General features: G+C 38.1%; 2 protein-coding genes across 3 annotated transcripts in view; one reads left to right on the top strand and one right to left on the bottom strand.

Annotated features, from left to right (window-relative positions):
- The window catches only part of pgpep1l (pyroglutamyl-peptidase I like), a 62,855-nt gene that overhangs the window by 13,541 nt on the left and 33,634 nt on the right, over positions 1-15,680 (bottom strand). The gene's annotated exons all lie outside the window — the stretch shown is intronic.
- Positions 1-15,680, top strand: part of igf1ra (insulin-like growth factor 1a receptor) — a 97,116-nt gene that overhangs the window by 50,703 nt on the left and 30,733 nt on the right.

Genomic DNA, 15,680 nt, shown 5'->3' with positions numbered 1-15,680 from the left:
GGCCTCATGTCGTTCCAAACCTGTATGAGTTTCTTTATTCTACTAACACAGAATAGTAGGAATTTTGTAGACCGTGTTCGTCACTCTACTACAATAAATGGGACCTGGAGCTTTCAAGCTTCAAAAACCCATAGCTCTGTACTGGCCTATTCAACTCTATATTCCAAGACTTGTCAAGTCATTCGATCAATTTTCTATAAGTAACAGACCAACATTAAAGTCATTTTTCACTGAAAATCTTCGCCTTCAGTTTCTGTTAACAACTGCATTCAGATCATTGACGAATGATCAATGATCAAAGTAGACCTTGTTCGCGGGCAGCCATTGAAGACCATAGGCTGGCATTATGCAAATGTGTTACATTGTTACGTAGGTATGTAACAGGAAGAAGACTGAAATTTGCTGACGACTTGTTTCGGCAGTTCAGAATCAATTCTTTCTTTTAGAAGACAGTAATATTTTGTCATGCACTTTGATCTTTAAATCTTTGCAGACCTTTTACATTCACAAACAGCTATATTGTACACTGCATGAAAGGTAATATTAAAGGGGACATATCATGCTAAATCCACTTTTTTAGCCCTTAAATGCATTTTGTTGTATATTTGGAGTGTTTAGAAGTACAGAAAAGTTGAAATTATTCTCTTCAGGTGCTTCGTTGATATCTTTATATTCTGTTTTGGCCTTATTTTTCAACCTGTTCCGATTTTTCTGTTATCTATGACGTTTTGTGAACTATTACGTCACAGTATTTGCAGCGGAACTGCCAAATAAGGACATTGACTTCCAGCCCAACACTTCGAGCAATCCGCCATTTTTATTTTTCGCTGCAATTTTGTAGTCCAAGCTAAAAGATGCAGAAGTTACGAGAGGGTAAGTTAAAATGTTCGGTTGTTGGATGTAGTAACCCACACGCTTCATTACACCGTCTAATGTAGATGAACTGCCGCGCTTGTGACAGGGCGTATGTTTAACTGAAAGAACGAGCAGAGAGAGAGAGACCCGGTCGCGCGCACGCACTCTCTCTTTCTCTTCGGAACCAGGCGAAAGTGTAAACAAGACACCGTCTCCAAACTAGACGCTGTCTTGCTCTCTCTCCCTCGCACATATTAATCAAAATAAATCGACACGGTGGTAAAAGGTCGGAAGACCAAAGTTTCATGTGTAAATACAGTAACACACCATTGCGATACATCCATATGAAGACGTTGTTCTGCAGGTTCGTCGTCTTCATTTTCATCTCGCTCCGGCTCCGACTCTGACTCGAACATGTAAGGCTGGCTGGACAAGTCTTCCGTTGTTGACATTTTGTTAATAACGTGTGAATAAAAAGTTTCTGTGCCGCTAGATAATCGTATCTCTGCTATCAAACTACAAAAATGGCCGAACGGGGTGGAGTTGAACCGAGTGTCACCTGGAGAGGGGGCGGGGTATGAAGTGTCTCAATTGTATTTAAAGAGACCGCACCAAAACGAGTTGCTCTCAGACGCACATCAGAAAAGGGGTAGAAAAGGGGCTTGTGGAGCTATAATAATGAGGAATTCAGACCCAAGCATTGCAGTTCCGCTTTATATAGACTACAAATGTATGATTTATATGTAAAAAGGAACGATTTAAAAGCATGATATGTCTCCTTTAAAAAAGCATAATAGGGGCTCTTTAACATAAGCGATTGTCAACGTGGGTGATTATTATTGCAGTCTTTTCCAGTTTATTTAACTGTATGAAACAGCGGCCTGGGCCAGTGTTGCCATCTTGTGGAGCTACTAATTAATGCAATAAAATTTGATGCGCTAACGCGTAGTATGCACGGTTAGAAAAAACGTTCTGTGCGCGTGTACTATGCTGATGGTGAAATGTACGCAATTGTACGAAATTTGTACGCATGACTTGTGTAGACCACTTTTATGTGGTACTTTTGCTTCTGCTTGAAACCTCCAGTCTCCATTTATTGGAATTGCAACGGAAAGAACGATGAGTTCAGCCTCCTTTTGCGTGACACAGAGGAGAGAAAGTCAAACACATTTTGAATGACATGAGGATGAGCAAATGCGACTGTATGTGTGCAGACTGGACGTGAGACGACGAGTGCACTGAAGAGGTGAGTTGGCCATCTGCCCTGCTTTGCTTTCCCGCCCCCTACGATCAGCCACGTGCTTCTAACCCCTTGATTCCTCCTGTCGTGCTTCGAGCACATTTCACCTCTTCCTTACGCAGAGCTCTCGCAAAAGCTCCCCCTTAATCTGACTAAGGGCTAATCTGTTTTGGGATGGGGGGGCCAGACGAGGCTTACAGCCACCAGACTGGCTGACTCACTCCATCAAACACCCGCCTTCCCTACCTCCCTCCCTCCCTCCCTCCATCCATCCATCCATCCATCCATCCGTCTATCCATCATCCTGCTGGCGCTGCCAGACAAGAGACACCTGTCTGCTACAGAGATCAATGTTGCCAGCGGTGGAGGCCTGTCTAAATCAATGATCACCTCTCTCTTATCCTGTGCATGTCACACTGTAGTTATTGGTGTATTTAAATGATTTTGAATCTGTATCCTATATAGGATATGGTTTGATTTCTGCTGTTTTATTAAGTTAGCCTTTCAGTTTCACTTGTGGTTTATGGCCCCTGTACCGGCTCTGACATGAGAATGAGTGAGAAAGCGAGAGAGATATTGAGAGAGAGAAGTAAACAAACTCTGAAAAGAGGAGGTGAAAGAGGAGAATAGAATAATGATGTCACCGTCAGCCAATGAGAAGCGCGCACCAAAGAGCATTTAAGGGCTGTCAGCTGTCCTTTTCCATCCTCATCACAGTACACACACAGTGACTATGTTTGGAATGGAATACTAACTGCACAATATAAACTACATGCTATTTAAAAATAAAATAAATAAATACAATTTATAACTGTGGAACAGTAGCTATTATGCAATGTTAACCATTTCAAACAAGTATGCGACATTATCACATCATTGCATAATATTACATGTTAGTAGTGTCTACAGTTAATAAATAGTTATTTTGTGTAACGTTGCGCTACACAAGACAGAGGTTTGGAAAATGAATGGATGTTTTAAATCGAATGATAGTCAAATGGAGATGAAAAGTTTGCGGTCGCTAAGCTTACCAAGGCTGCATTTATTTGATCAAAAATACAGTTAAAAAGTTGTATTTTGAATTGAAAATAACTATTTTAATATATTTTAACATGAATTTTCAGCATCATTGCTCCAGTTTTCAGCGTCACACGATCCTCCAGAAATCATTAATATACTGATATGGTGCACAAGAAACATTTCTTATTATTATCAATGTTGAAAACTAATATTTTTGTGGAAATCGTGATACTTTTTTAATGAATGTAAAGTTTAAAATATCTTGTAGGTTATCTGTGTATTCAGAAAGCCAGCAGACACAGTATCCACACTACAGTGCACACCGCAAAAATGTAGTATGTTAGCAGGCTAAATATTGCCATTCACTCATCTTCTCTCTTATTTTGATTCAGGCACTATTTTAAACTTTCTTTCTCATCAGTTAAAACTGTAATACAAGTAGAAGTGGCCATTGTCAGTGCTTATAACATCTGATTCCCCTGCAGGCAAAATCCCTAAAACTACATACCTAAATTATGAATTGTACGTTTGTTATAACAATTTGAGAACAAATCAGTTTCAGATATTGGATCTTAAATGTTAAAGCTTGATTTAAAAATGTAATGGTGCAAACATGTATAAGCTGTCCCTTTGAGGAGACACATATTGACTGATGAGGTTTTGTTCTTTGTGTTCGGCAGATTCTGTGAGGGTTGACATACAGGCTGATTCATACAGACCATAAACACTACCTTTTTTCACACTCAGCTGCACATGTGTAACTGCATTGCCTTATTTAGCCGCGAAGTTAATGAGGACAATCTATTACGAGGCTCATTGTTTACCACAGTAAAACAGCTGCTTAGTGTAATCAAATCTTTTTAATCCCAACTGTAAGCCTTATGGTGTAGTTCACAGTCCTCCGTAACAACAGGGGGCAATAACAGAGTATTGCAATCACAGCTTCCCTGCTGTTTACATTGGTTTTTATGCGGATGAATCTCACATAATTCATTTCAGCCCATAATCAAAAGGGAAAAAAGGAATTCTATTTTGCATAGCATTGTGATTTAAAATTCATGTCAATTCATTTCTCTCCTCCTATTTGTATCGCCATACTGCAAAAATCTTTACAATCATTTCTGTAATATTGACTAAATATATATATATTTTTTTTCATGCATCATGGTAGATTAGTACTGCCTTCTGTTCTGATAAAATAAAAAACAACAATAATTTACACCAAAAAAAATTTCTACATCCAAAGATAAATTCTCTTCTTCTGATTTTTAGGTGAAATATGACCAAAGTTGTCATTCAAATAATTTTAGCCCTAACCAGAGATAACTTTTTGACTTTTATACACTCATAATAAGCACTTATGTATATTAGCTCTACCTTTATCTTTGATATTATAGTGTCTGTGACATGAACTCAGATAACGTTTCGGTGTAATGAAAGTTTGTTACGTGGTGAAGTAAGATCGCTGTGTCGGCTTTCAAGTGAAATTGGGCCTGTGGCGTTTTGGCTCTGGGTTTAAACCTGTGGTTCTGTGTCCCACTTATCAATAAAGACAGAATCTCATCAGTCCATTTCACATGAAAGCACAGAAAAACAAAGCTCTGAAAGGAAGAGGGGAGGTCGAGCTTGCTCAGCTCACTAAAGCCAGCTGCTGCCTCTGAGGGTGATTGTGCCGCGGGTCTTGTCCCTCTCTGAGAACAAAAACGGGCCACACACACAACCTCTCTGCTCCTCTCCCAAAATAAATAAAGGAGCAGAGGAGTCTGTATATATATGTGTGTGTGGTGCCAGATGATGAATAAGTAGCCACCAGTCGCCCTCTTGAAGTCGGGGACGCTAGCCAGAGCAGCAGCAGTGGCACGCACGCTATGCAACGACCCAAAACTAGACAGAGAAATGTAGCAGTCTGTTTTCGTGACCAAAAAAAAAACGAGATTCGTTTTGTTTGTGTTCACTGTTCACACACATTTTGCTTATTTTATTGTAAATTAAAACTAACAAACAAAAAGTATTGCTTTAAAAACAGATTTAACAGGTTTTGTTAAAGGTGGAGTTGGCCGTTTCAGAGAGGTTAGTAATAGCAAGCTAGCTTTGAAAGCATAAGATCCCACCCTCCCTTCAGAGCCACGCCTCCTCCAAAACACATGAACACCCTCAGTCTGAGCAGAGTCTGCAAAGCGTCATGAGAGACTGCGGTAAATTACATAGCATATAACATGACAATAATAATGAACGTAAATAACTTAAAGAGCTCGGACTGCTGTAGTAAGTAAATAGTATATCTTTTAATAATATCAGCCAATTATTGGTTATTGTTTCTGAAATTAGTTGAATACAAAGCTGAAAAGGAGTAGCATTAAAATGAAAACAAATTTGAAAATGCAAAAACAATAATAATCTTATAAAATCTCAACTTTTAAAAACTTGTTTTCATATTCCCCCATGCTTGCGCACATTACTTGCACTCTGACATGCACAAACCATTTAACGCAATTTGGAGATTTGCTATCACCATCTGTCAGATTAGCAGGTCGCTAATGACCTTGTCAGTTTTTGAGGGTAAAGCTGCTGCATCATTTAATCTAGGTTCAAGGAAGAGCCCGGTATATGACTGCCGCCAACATCCGCTTTAAATGTCAGGCCAAATATTTATGCGCTCAACGCTGGATTACTGTCTCCTTCAAGTAAACATAAAATGTAGATGTGGCGTTTTGACTCCAGATGTTGTGCTAGTAAAGTGTGTGTGTTCGCCATGCTAGGATGAAGAGTGTGCCAGCGCTATTGAAGTTGTTCCGCAGCGCTATTGATGACTGTCCGCAGAAACAGGGCTTGACAGAAGCGATCCGTTGAACTCAAAGACTCCTGATTGAGCCTGAAAGGAGACAAGACTCTTGCTGTGACTGCACACGAGAGAGAGAGTGTGTGTGTGTGTCTCTTAAAGAAATAGTTTACACAATAATACAAATCCTGTCATTTATTTACCCTAACGTAGGGGTGGGCGATATAACCAAATTCTTATGATATATATCACAATATAGTTATTTTGTTATTTTATCTAATTTCTGTTTTTAAAAATAAGAAAAAAGAAACAAATTGCAAACAATAGGACAAATACAGTATAACAAAAATATGAATTAAACAGATTAAGTTTTTTGGTTACGTTTATTTAACGTGTAGTTAGAATTAGTAAAGAAATGTAATAATCAAATAGTCTTCACTGTATGACTTAAATATAAATGTTTTCTTATTAAAGCTAAAAAAATTCAGTCAAGAAGAGCAAGTTATTTTCTCTTTTGTTTGATTGGCATTAATGAGCAGCAGGTAGGTATATTAGGCTGCTGTCACTTTAAGACAAAGCACATGGATCCTTATACTGATACACATCCGGTTTCACTTGACATAACCAACTGTGTTTACATGAATACTCCTCACGATGTGAATTTTGACATAATTGCGTATGTATTTGACCATTGAAGTGCAATAAGACGTGAAAGAGAACTGAATTCTCGATCGCATGCCATTGCTGAGAGACGCGGATTTCTGTGCATGTGATTACTTTTTCAGTTCTACTTATCATCGAGCACTTCCCAAATTTGTGGTCTGAGAGAGGCAGCTTTCTGACATACTGCGATATACACAATATAGCAAAATCTCTAATGATAGACATTTTATACTGTGGGAACGATATGTATCGTCAGACCGCCCAGCCCTATCCTCATGTTGTTACAAACCTGAATGATTTACTTTTGGCCATAGAACACAAAATCAGAAGTGTATCAGAATGTTCACCCTGCTCTTTTCCATACAATGAAAGTGGATAGTGACCAAATGGAGTAACAGGTTTAATGTTCACAGGTGATTCCGCATTTTGCAGTTTAATATTTGCGCACACTCGTAGCAGGTATTTTACTACGAATAAAGTGTGTGTTGTGTGTTTTCAGTGAAATGGGTGTGTGCGTTTCTGATGAGAGTGTGTTGATTTGTGAAGTGAGTCTGTGGCTCTGGGACAGCAGTGGGGTATTTTCTAACCCCCCATCATCCAGGCAGCGAGCAGGCGCAGGGCTGCCAGGAAACACAGCGCATTTAATGAAGCAGATCTGGGAAGCCAAGTATTTTTAGCAAACTCTTGCGCTGAGAGGAAACACCTCCAAAAGCAGTGGAAAACCAAAATAAAACTACTTCTCCCCCTCTTTCTGAATCAGCCAGACTGTGGTGGCCCATGTCTGTTCGATTTTTGAGAACTGCCTGGCTTGTAGGAGCCTAGCGTGACGCTGGCACTGAACACAGTCTGGGTGTGTGTTTGTATAAAACTACATAGACTAGAGCTGTATTTAAAGAGAGAGAGATTGGCTGTCTGGGTAAGTCCAAAGGGTATTTTATTTTTTTGTTTTAATTATTTTGTTTTCAAATTATTTATTACTTGTATTTATATTTTTTATAAATATATATATTTTTAATTTAGATCTAACACAAAATACATGTTAATTCTGATTGTCTTAAAATGTTTACTTTTCACTCCTTGTTATAGACCTTATTCAGAGCAGCGTCGTGACAGGTATGAAAGCGAGGCTGTGAGGGAAAGACTTAGTGTTTTCAATGGCTGTAAAAAGCTGTATAAAGTTCATAGATCACTTATTTTCCACAGCTCATGTTGTCTGGAGTTTTTTGTCTACTGACATTTTTTGGAAAGATATTTTTGCAGTGCCTTGAACTGCCACCTTATAGTGGTGGAGGGGTTTAGGTACCCGAATGATCCTAGGAGCTATGTTGTCCGGGGGCAAACAGGTCCTAACATTTTTGCAGTGTTTCGTCAGCAGGACAATCCAAAAACACATTAAATAACAGTACAACCCACTGAAGAAATGTATGTCTATCCCTCACAGCTTCGCTTTCATTCCCGTTAAAAATCCAAGATGGCGCTGCTGTGAATAAGGTCTATGTAGACCTAAAACAATTTTTTTTTTTTTTTTGATGCAAAAATATATACTTTTCTAGTTGTCTCAGACATTTTGGCCCTATTGTTAAGTCTTATTAAATCCTTTGTGTTGTGTTGCCCATGTTGTGTTTAAGTAGTCATTCATCATGGTGAAAATGAAAGCTTTGCTTTGTCATAAGGGGCAGGTCTTTTCCATAACAAATTTTCGCTCTCCCTCACACACATTATTCCTCTTTCGTTTTTTTTTCCCTGAAGGTGAACGAGTGCATGTTGTTTGAGTAAGCTTGATGGCGGGAGAGAGAATGTTGGGATTGCCATGTTACTTCAATACAGACGGATTATTTCCCACATTTCTTCAAACCCAGGGATATTAAGAGTCGCACACACATCTTATTTTGTCTGTGCCATAAACATATGGCACCAAACTCCAGTGACCTGTTTGCAGAGGCAGGTGTGCGTCTATTGGTTTTCCCTGCCTAGGTCATGAGCCTTGTGGGATTGAGTGGAGGAAACATCCATCTCTCTATGTGTACTGTTGTGGTTATGCCGAGTGTCTGAAATGATCCCAAGCGGGATTGTGTTTCCGGATGAGGATGTGGCTTGATGGAGCCAGGGGTCCGACCGCAGGTCTACTTAGGGTCCTGTGTCAGTGGAGAGTATGGCTAACAGTCTACTGTTCAGAGCGCTGTCAGTGGTAACCTGAGAGTGCTTGAGTGCACATGCTTACACACACGTAAGCACTCGAGGGGATTTGCACATACATGGGCGCAATCATACTCCATACATTGGACATTGCTGTCGCGTTTATACATGCCTTTGTAAGGTGTCTGATTATTATTTTTTAAAGTATTCCATTATGTTAAAAGCATCTCTAAATTTCTTATTTTTGATAAATCTGATAGTTCCTGTGATCTATCAGCCTATGCTAAATCTTTCATAACCGAACAGAAGCATCTTAAAAAAAAAACAATGATGACAGAACAATGGGTTATATTTCTTTAAGTATAAAGTAAAATAAAAGTCCAAAACAAAAGTAAAAACAACATTCAGCTGCTTTGGTCAAAGTTGAACATAATCTTTTCCTATTGTTTTTTAAAATCTTAATAATGAATTATTATAATAATAATTATTGTTCTTTATAATTATTAAATATAAGTGGTTAAACTGAACAAAAAACAAAATGAAGTAAAAGTAAAGTAATTACCGGTAAGTAAAATTAAGTAAAAGTAAAAACATAACTAAAAAACTGAAAATATAATCCTTTTTAAATATTATCTATAAGTAATTATATTTAATTATAATTAATAAATATTCTAATTGGTTATAATTCATACAAAATAACATACCATAAATATTTGTTGTAGAAAAGTTTTTTTTTCCTTATGTAATATTATTATATATATATATATATATATATATATATATATATATATATATATATATATATATATATATATATATATATATATATATATATATATATATATATATATATTATTTTTTATTTTATTTTTTTTTATTTTTTTTATTTTAATTTTTTTTCATTGTCCATTAATGCTACATGTTTGTCTAAATCTTAAAAACACTAGTCACTTTTGTTCGATTTTTAGTCTTTCATTTCATCAAACAAGCAAAGTTCAGCTGTTGGCTGGCTGGAAAAAGTGCATATGTAATTATGATGGTTACAACACCCCCCTCACTCCCCCGCACTAGGGAGGACTTGTTTACCACTTTTCTACTTCAGTCAATGACATGCCAATCATTGTGGACCTCCCCCTCTGGTCTCCAATTGGTCCAACTCCTAGTCCCCGCCCCTTCAGCACTTACTATCAAAACACAGAATGAGGTAGTATGCTGTGCTAGTGCAAACATCAGGCTTTAATCATGACTGTTATAGTTATTATTATTACTTATAACAAGAGTGATTGGATTGTTTATATATTATACCCAAATATATATCATATTATTATTATTATTATTATAATATTATATCATATTATATTATACAAGGAACTACTGTTATTTACAGTTAATTCTATTTCTCTCTGCAATCAAACAAGGTGTTCTGTCAAATTTGTTGTCAGCATTTACTCACCCTAATGTCGTTCCAAATCCATAAGAACAAAAATAGAGGCAAAAATTAAGATACTTTTAATATTCTCATTATTTTTGTCCATCCATCCATGAAAGTTATGTTATCAGCATGTAAAAAAAAAAAAGTACTTAAACACATTGTAAATGTAGTCCATATAAATGAGGTTGAGTAAATCATGCATCAAAATTAGCATTACTTAGTGTTATATAGTATTAATCTCAATCTAGATCTGAACGGTTGCAGACTACGGCACCTCAGCCTATCTAAACATCCCTGTACTTGTTAACAAATCCATCTGCAACTTGCATGATTTAAAAATTACTGTTAATAAAGATACAAGTCTGTGAATCTTTTATTGCAAAATGTGTAATATGCATGATCCCAGACACGTTTGTTGCCTTAGTCAGGGCGTCTGTCTGCATTTTTGTTCTCTCCCTCAGTGGATTTGTTTTTCACCATAGAGGGGACATTCGGTAGTCTGCCTGCACTGGGGCCTCTCGCTGGGTCACGTTATCCCAAATCTAAGATTACAAACATCTCTCAGCGATTCATGCCTGTGTGTACGTCATGTCTGCTTCAGCAAAAGAAGCGAGATGATCTTCCAGATGCATGTATCTGTCATTTAGGCATACAGCATGATGAGTTTGGCTTCAGTGCTGCGTTCGAGTGTTGTGGAATTCAAGACGAGTTAGCCTTTTTTTTCTTCTCATGCGCATGTGCTGTAGCAGAGTGACGCACAAGCATTTTTTATTCCCTCAGTGCCCTGAAATGTGTTTTTGTGGCTGGTGCCGAGCCCAAGAGGATTAACATTCTGCTCTGAGATTACCCGTTTTGAACATTCTAGTTATTCTTCACATAGCCCACTGAGTTAAGACCCTAAGACAGAACGGCATCCAAGTGTGTCAGTGGTTTCGTCCAGGGATAATAACACTGTTTTTACCGCATTCCTCTTAAAAGATTGCGTCAATCCAGAAGATATTGCGCTTATTAACCTTTTATATAATCAGCCCCTGTGTCATTTCAGCTGCTTCTGAGGACGTCTGTGTGCTGTTCTTCTCATCGTAGCGGTTTGGTCTATGTGGTCTGAGCGTTCGGCTTTCACAGACAGAGAGGAGAAGGGAGGGCTGGTCAGCAAGCGGTTGTCTCCCTCATGACTGCTCAAAGGAGCAGACAGGGTCAGTCACATCAGGACCGTCACGCCACAGGGCGTTGCGCAAGTTTGACTGTTTCGCTAAACAGGCCAGATGATGTGTAATCTTTACGTTCAGCGAGTTGTTTCTGTGGTATTAAATGCTTTTGTTTTTTGATCTACTAGGTAATGCACTATTTTTGTGAAGTAGTGGAAGTAACCCACCAAGCCGAAGTAGTGTATGTAAATAGGGGTGGCACTCCCACCAACTATAAATAAAAGGCCATATCATTGGTTTACCACAAGAAAATGAGGTAATGTACTGATTGTGATGCTGTGTTTTTGTTTTTCTCCTCATTCATTCTTCAGAAGGCATGCATGTCTGAAATATTTCCTCGCTGAGGAATCGCTGTAGGTGTGGGACGGAAGAGCAGTTTGCTTGGAGTGCCCCCTTTTGGTGGCATTCCAAATAATGAATAACTTCCTGCTTCCACTCACTACGATTGTGTATGTAAAAGGATTAGAGAGCACCAGCGAGCCAGGAATGCTTATGTTTAGGCTTTTTCGCTTGAGCATAATTCAATTCTCAGGTAGTTAGAGGACGATGAGATATTTAAGGAAACGTGAACGAGTCAGTTAAGTTTGGAATTAGAGCTGGAAAGTGTGCTGCTATTAATAGTCCATAAAAGGGCCATGTGGCTATTTAAGGAAATGCAGTGCTCATTTACAGCTTTACAGCTATGCCTGTTTTGTGTGTGTGTGTGTGTGACGTATGATAGAATATTCCTAATACTAGATTTATAGGATTATGGCTTAAAAGTTGAGCAGTTTTTTCCAAATTATCTTGTGCTCTGTTTTTTGTTTTCAGTAAACACAGATTAATGTGTACTTTGATGAGATGATACCGTCTAACTTGCATATGGACGCACGCAAAGATTTTGACTTTCACACAAAGTCGGGATGAAATGTAGGGACAGATCTTTTCTTCTGTATTGTGACATTATAGAAAAAGAAAAAAATGTTGGGTGTGTTCTTGGTTCCATGCATGGATTTTGAGATGTGAGCGCTGCTTGCAGTCATTTGTGAAGGGACGGGGTTTAAGTGGAATAAAAAAATTAAACACATGGATGAATAATTCATAAAACGATCTATAACATGCATTGACAAAATAAGCAACTGTTTAGTCACATTTGCAACCATTTCAGTCACAGTCTCGAGCCCTGCATTACCCTGAATGGATTCCCGTGGAATCTTATTGGTTCACAATTTTGCTTCTCATAACTGTCTATTAAACATGAAATATCTTGTGTATCTGTGATTGGGTCATGCAGTGCAGCAGTTTTGTGTTTTGCATGTGGCTAATGGTTGTTTTGGAAGGTTTTTACAATTGCTTGTTGTTTTTCTCTCACTAAACTTAGGAATTAAACTAAGGAATGTTCTAGTAATTTCTGCAGGGTGGCTTATGATGTGGCAGAATGTGCTGAAGAATGCTAAGCATCTCAACTGGCTGGAGTAGGAAAAGTGTCTCCACCCAGTCCAATTAAGTCCTTGCTGATGTTTGTTTCACTGTGGAGAGTCGAGAGTGTGTAAAATCACGTCCCAGTGCTGTGGGATCTCCTCATTGAAACTCTTTTCATTTGTAAGCCAATTGGCAACTAAGTAAAGATACACTGTGATGGGAGTGAGGACAGATGCGGTAAGATTAGCATGTCTCTGAGAGGCTTTTGTAGTAAAAATACAAACAAAAAAGAAAGTGTCCTTATGTGGTGGGAGCAGTGAAGGTCAGGTTGTGCAGAGGGGACATGTTTTCGCAGGATAAATCTAGTTATTTCAATAGGAATCCCTGCAATCTGTAATTTCGCATGAGGGCGAAGGTTTTTCCCATGCAGATTTCGCAACAAGTTGGTCACGCAAATTCACAGCATTGACCAACAGAACAGTTACTTCTGTGTGAGCTGTGCTTCATACATTGCTATACTGTTGACAATAGACAATGGACCTTTTTTGTCCATGAAATTTCACCAAAATGTCGCTAATGTGGCAGCAACTTTACTGCCAGTTTTGCGCCATAGCTGTACCTCAGGGAGAAAATGCAGTGGTGTATTTCTACCAGAGTAGGCGTCATGCAATAAGCATCAGGTGCGCCTCATTGAGCGCTATGTGCGCCGTGCCTCTCCTCTTGACCCACCCGCTCTTGTCATGAGCCTGGACGTAGGCCAGCCGGTAGGGCTAGGATGTTGATGATTTGAGGGGGATGTATAAGCTCAATCCTCTGAAATCCTGCTCGCACCAACTAAATATGTGTCATGAGCAGTATTCATTTCACAAATAAACAAAACTGTTATAATTCTCCTGTAATGTCGTACTGCATGATGTGAGATCATAAATAAAAGTGGAAAATCCCATGTAGATGTTTCTTTGGCTGTGCCCTCTGAGTCTGCTGCTAGGCGGAGTGCCAGGAGACTGTTGCCGGGCGACCAGAAGTGCTGTGCCATGGGGCTTAGTTGCCTCCTCATTTTGAGCTGATGCCTCTGGCTGCCTAGTTAGTGGTTGGAGTCCCACCTCGGGTGGCAACCCACCCATGCAGACCTTTCAAGGGTATCTGCACGTATGCTTTTCCTAGAACTGCCATCAAATTCCAAGTTCCCATTAAAAAATGGCTAAAATGTGAGGTTTATCATTTTATAAACTTTGTTTTTGTCAAAACTTGTATTATTTAAGCTGTTAAGTTGTTTAAATTATTTTTACTGGTTTTTGGTTTTGAATGTTACCATAGACGTTGGATTGTTTCAAAACCACGGTGTTACCTGTAGTTTTTTTTCCCCAAAATATTTCTACTGCTGATTCTAATATTTTGAAGAATTTAAAGAGAATCAAAGTGTGTGTTTTTTTTTTTGTATAATTAAATGCAATGTATCTATAAAAAAAAAAAAAAAAAAAAAAAAAAAAAATATATATATATATATATATATATATATATATATATATATATATATATATATATATATATATATATATATATATATATATATATATATAGTTTGCCGGTATGAGTACCTAACATTGTTTTCAAGAGGAGTGTAATTACTTTTCAACACAACCAGACTATTTTGGATGATTTTTTACATTGCAGAACAATATAACGTGCAAAATTTGGGCTATTTTGATTTTGGCTAGTAAGCAACCCAGAACACCTTAGCAATGTCCTAGCAACCACCTAGCAACTATCCACAACACCGTAGCAATTGTTACTTGACTGTTGATCAGAGTCAAACTATCAGCTCTCCTCTCCTCTTGTGCTTTTCCCACCCTTTCTCTCTCTGTCTTATATTACCAACAGTCTCCCATTGCTCGCTCAACGTAAGTTATTCCATTGGAATGCTTATTGATCCCACATATGTCAACAGTGTGCAAGGATCCCTTGACTCTCCTTAGCAAACAAGTGTGTACAATATGGCTTGTTGAAAACTTAATTTAAACCACCCTCCTATTTTTCATCCTTTTTTTTTTTTTGCACTGCATAAAAGTGACTTTCTCACGCTTTTAACAGATGCTGGTCTCTCATGGAAGTAGGCATATGGAGCATTTGGGGTTACATCATGATGTCAGTAACCTTTCCACAATGGAACTGATTTTTGATTTTTGTTTGTCAAGAACTGATTACAGAGAGCCTCCAAACAGACCCGTTTGTTTGTATGAAACTACAGTTCAAAGGCATTGTTTGAAAGGACAATGAACATGTTAAGACTAAATGTAGACAAAATTACAAGGATTTCAATAAAAACATTGTTTGTGGCATGTACAATACCTCTGAACATCAATCAATCAGTCTTGTTTTACTTTCCTGGGCATAATGCATTGCTATGTGTTGCATGTGCAAAGAATTATTATGCTATCTGTCACAAGATACATTTACATTTTAGACACAATATTGGCAATTACTCTGTCTATTTTTGTTCACCCTAATAGTTCAAAACAAAGTAAAAAAAAATCAACCGTTGCATCTCCGAATTTCTGAATAAATCAGTTCCAAAACAACTTGCTGGGTGAATGATTCACTGACTCACTCAGTGTGTTTGAATAAATCAGTTCAGTGAATGATTCTATGACTTGCTCATAAAGACAATGGCTGCATTTAAGTCCATTCTTTTATGCCCTTCCCTCGCTACCTTCCCTCCGTCTCGTTCACTCGGATGAACATCTTTTCTTACATTGCACAACCCTTGCAATGGGTTTAAATGGAACGCCCTAAGCCCTTGATCACTTGGAATCTGCAGTGGAGCGGATTTATTATTTATCTAGCTTTTCTTATGAATTTGTTTTACACACCATTCTTTAATTGGCCTGTATGTATGCTTGGGCTGTTGGAGAAAATATTTTTAAAAAAACTACACAAACGAAAATG

The sequence above is a fragment of the Squalius cephalus genome, assembly GCF_949319135.1.
Source record: "Squalius cephalus genome assembly, chromosome: 6".
NCBI classification, from domain to species: domain Eukaryota; kingdom Metazoa; phylum Chordata; class Actinopteri; order Cypriniformes; family Leuciscidae; genus Squalius; species Squalius cephalus.
The sequence above is the reverse complement of the archived record's forward strand: the minus strand, read 5'-3'. Positions and strand labels throughout refer to the sequence as shown.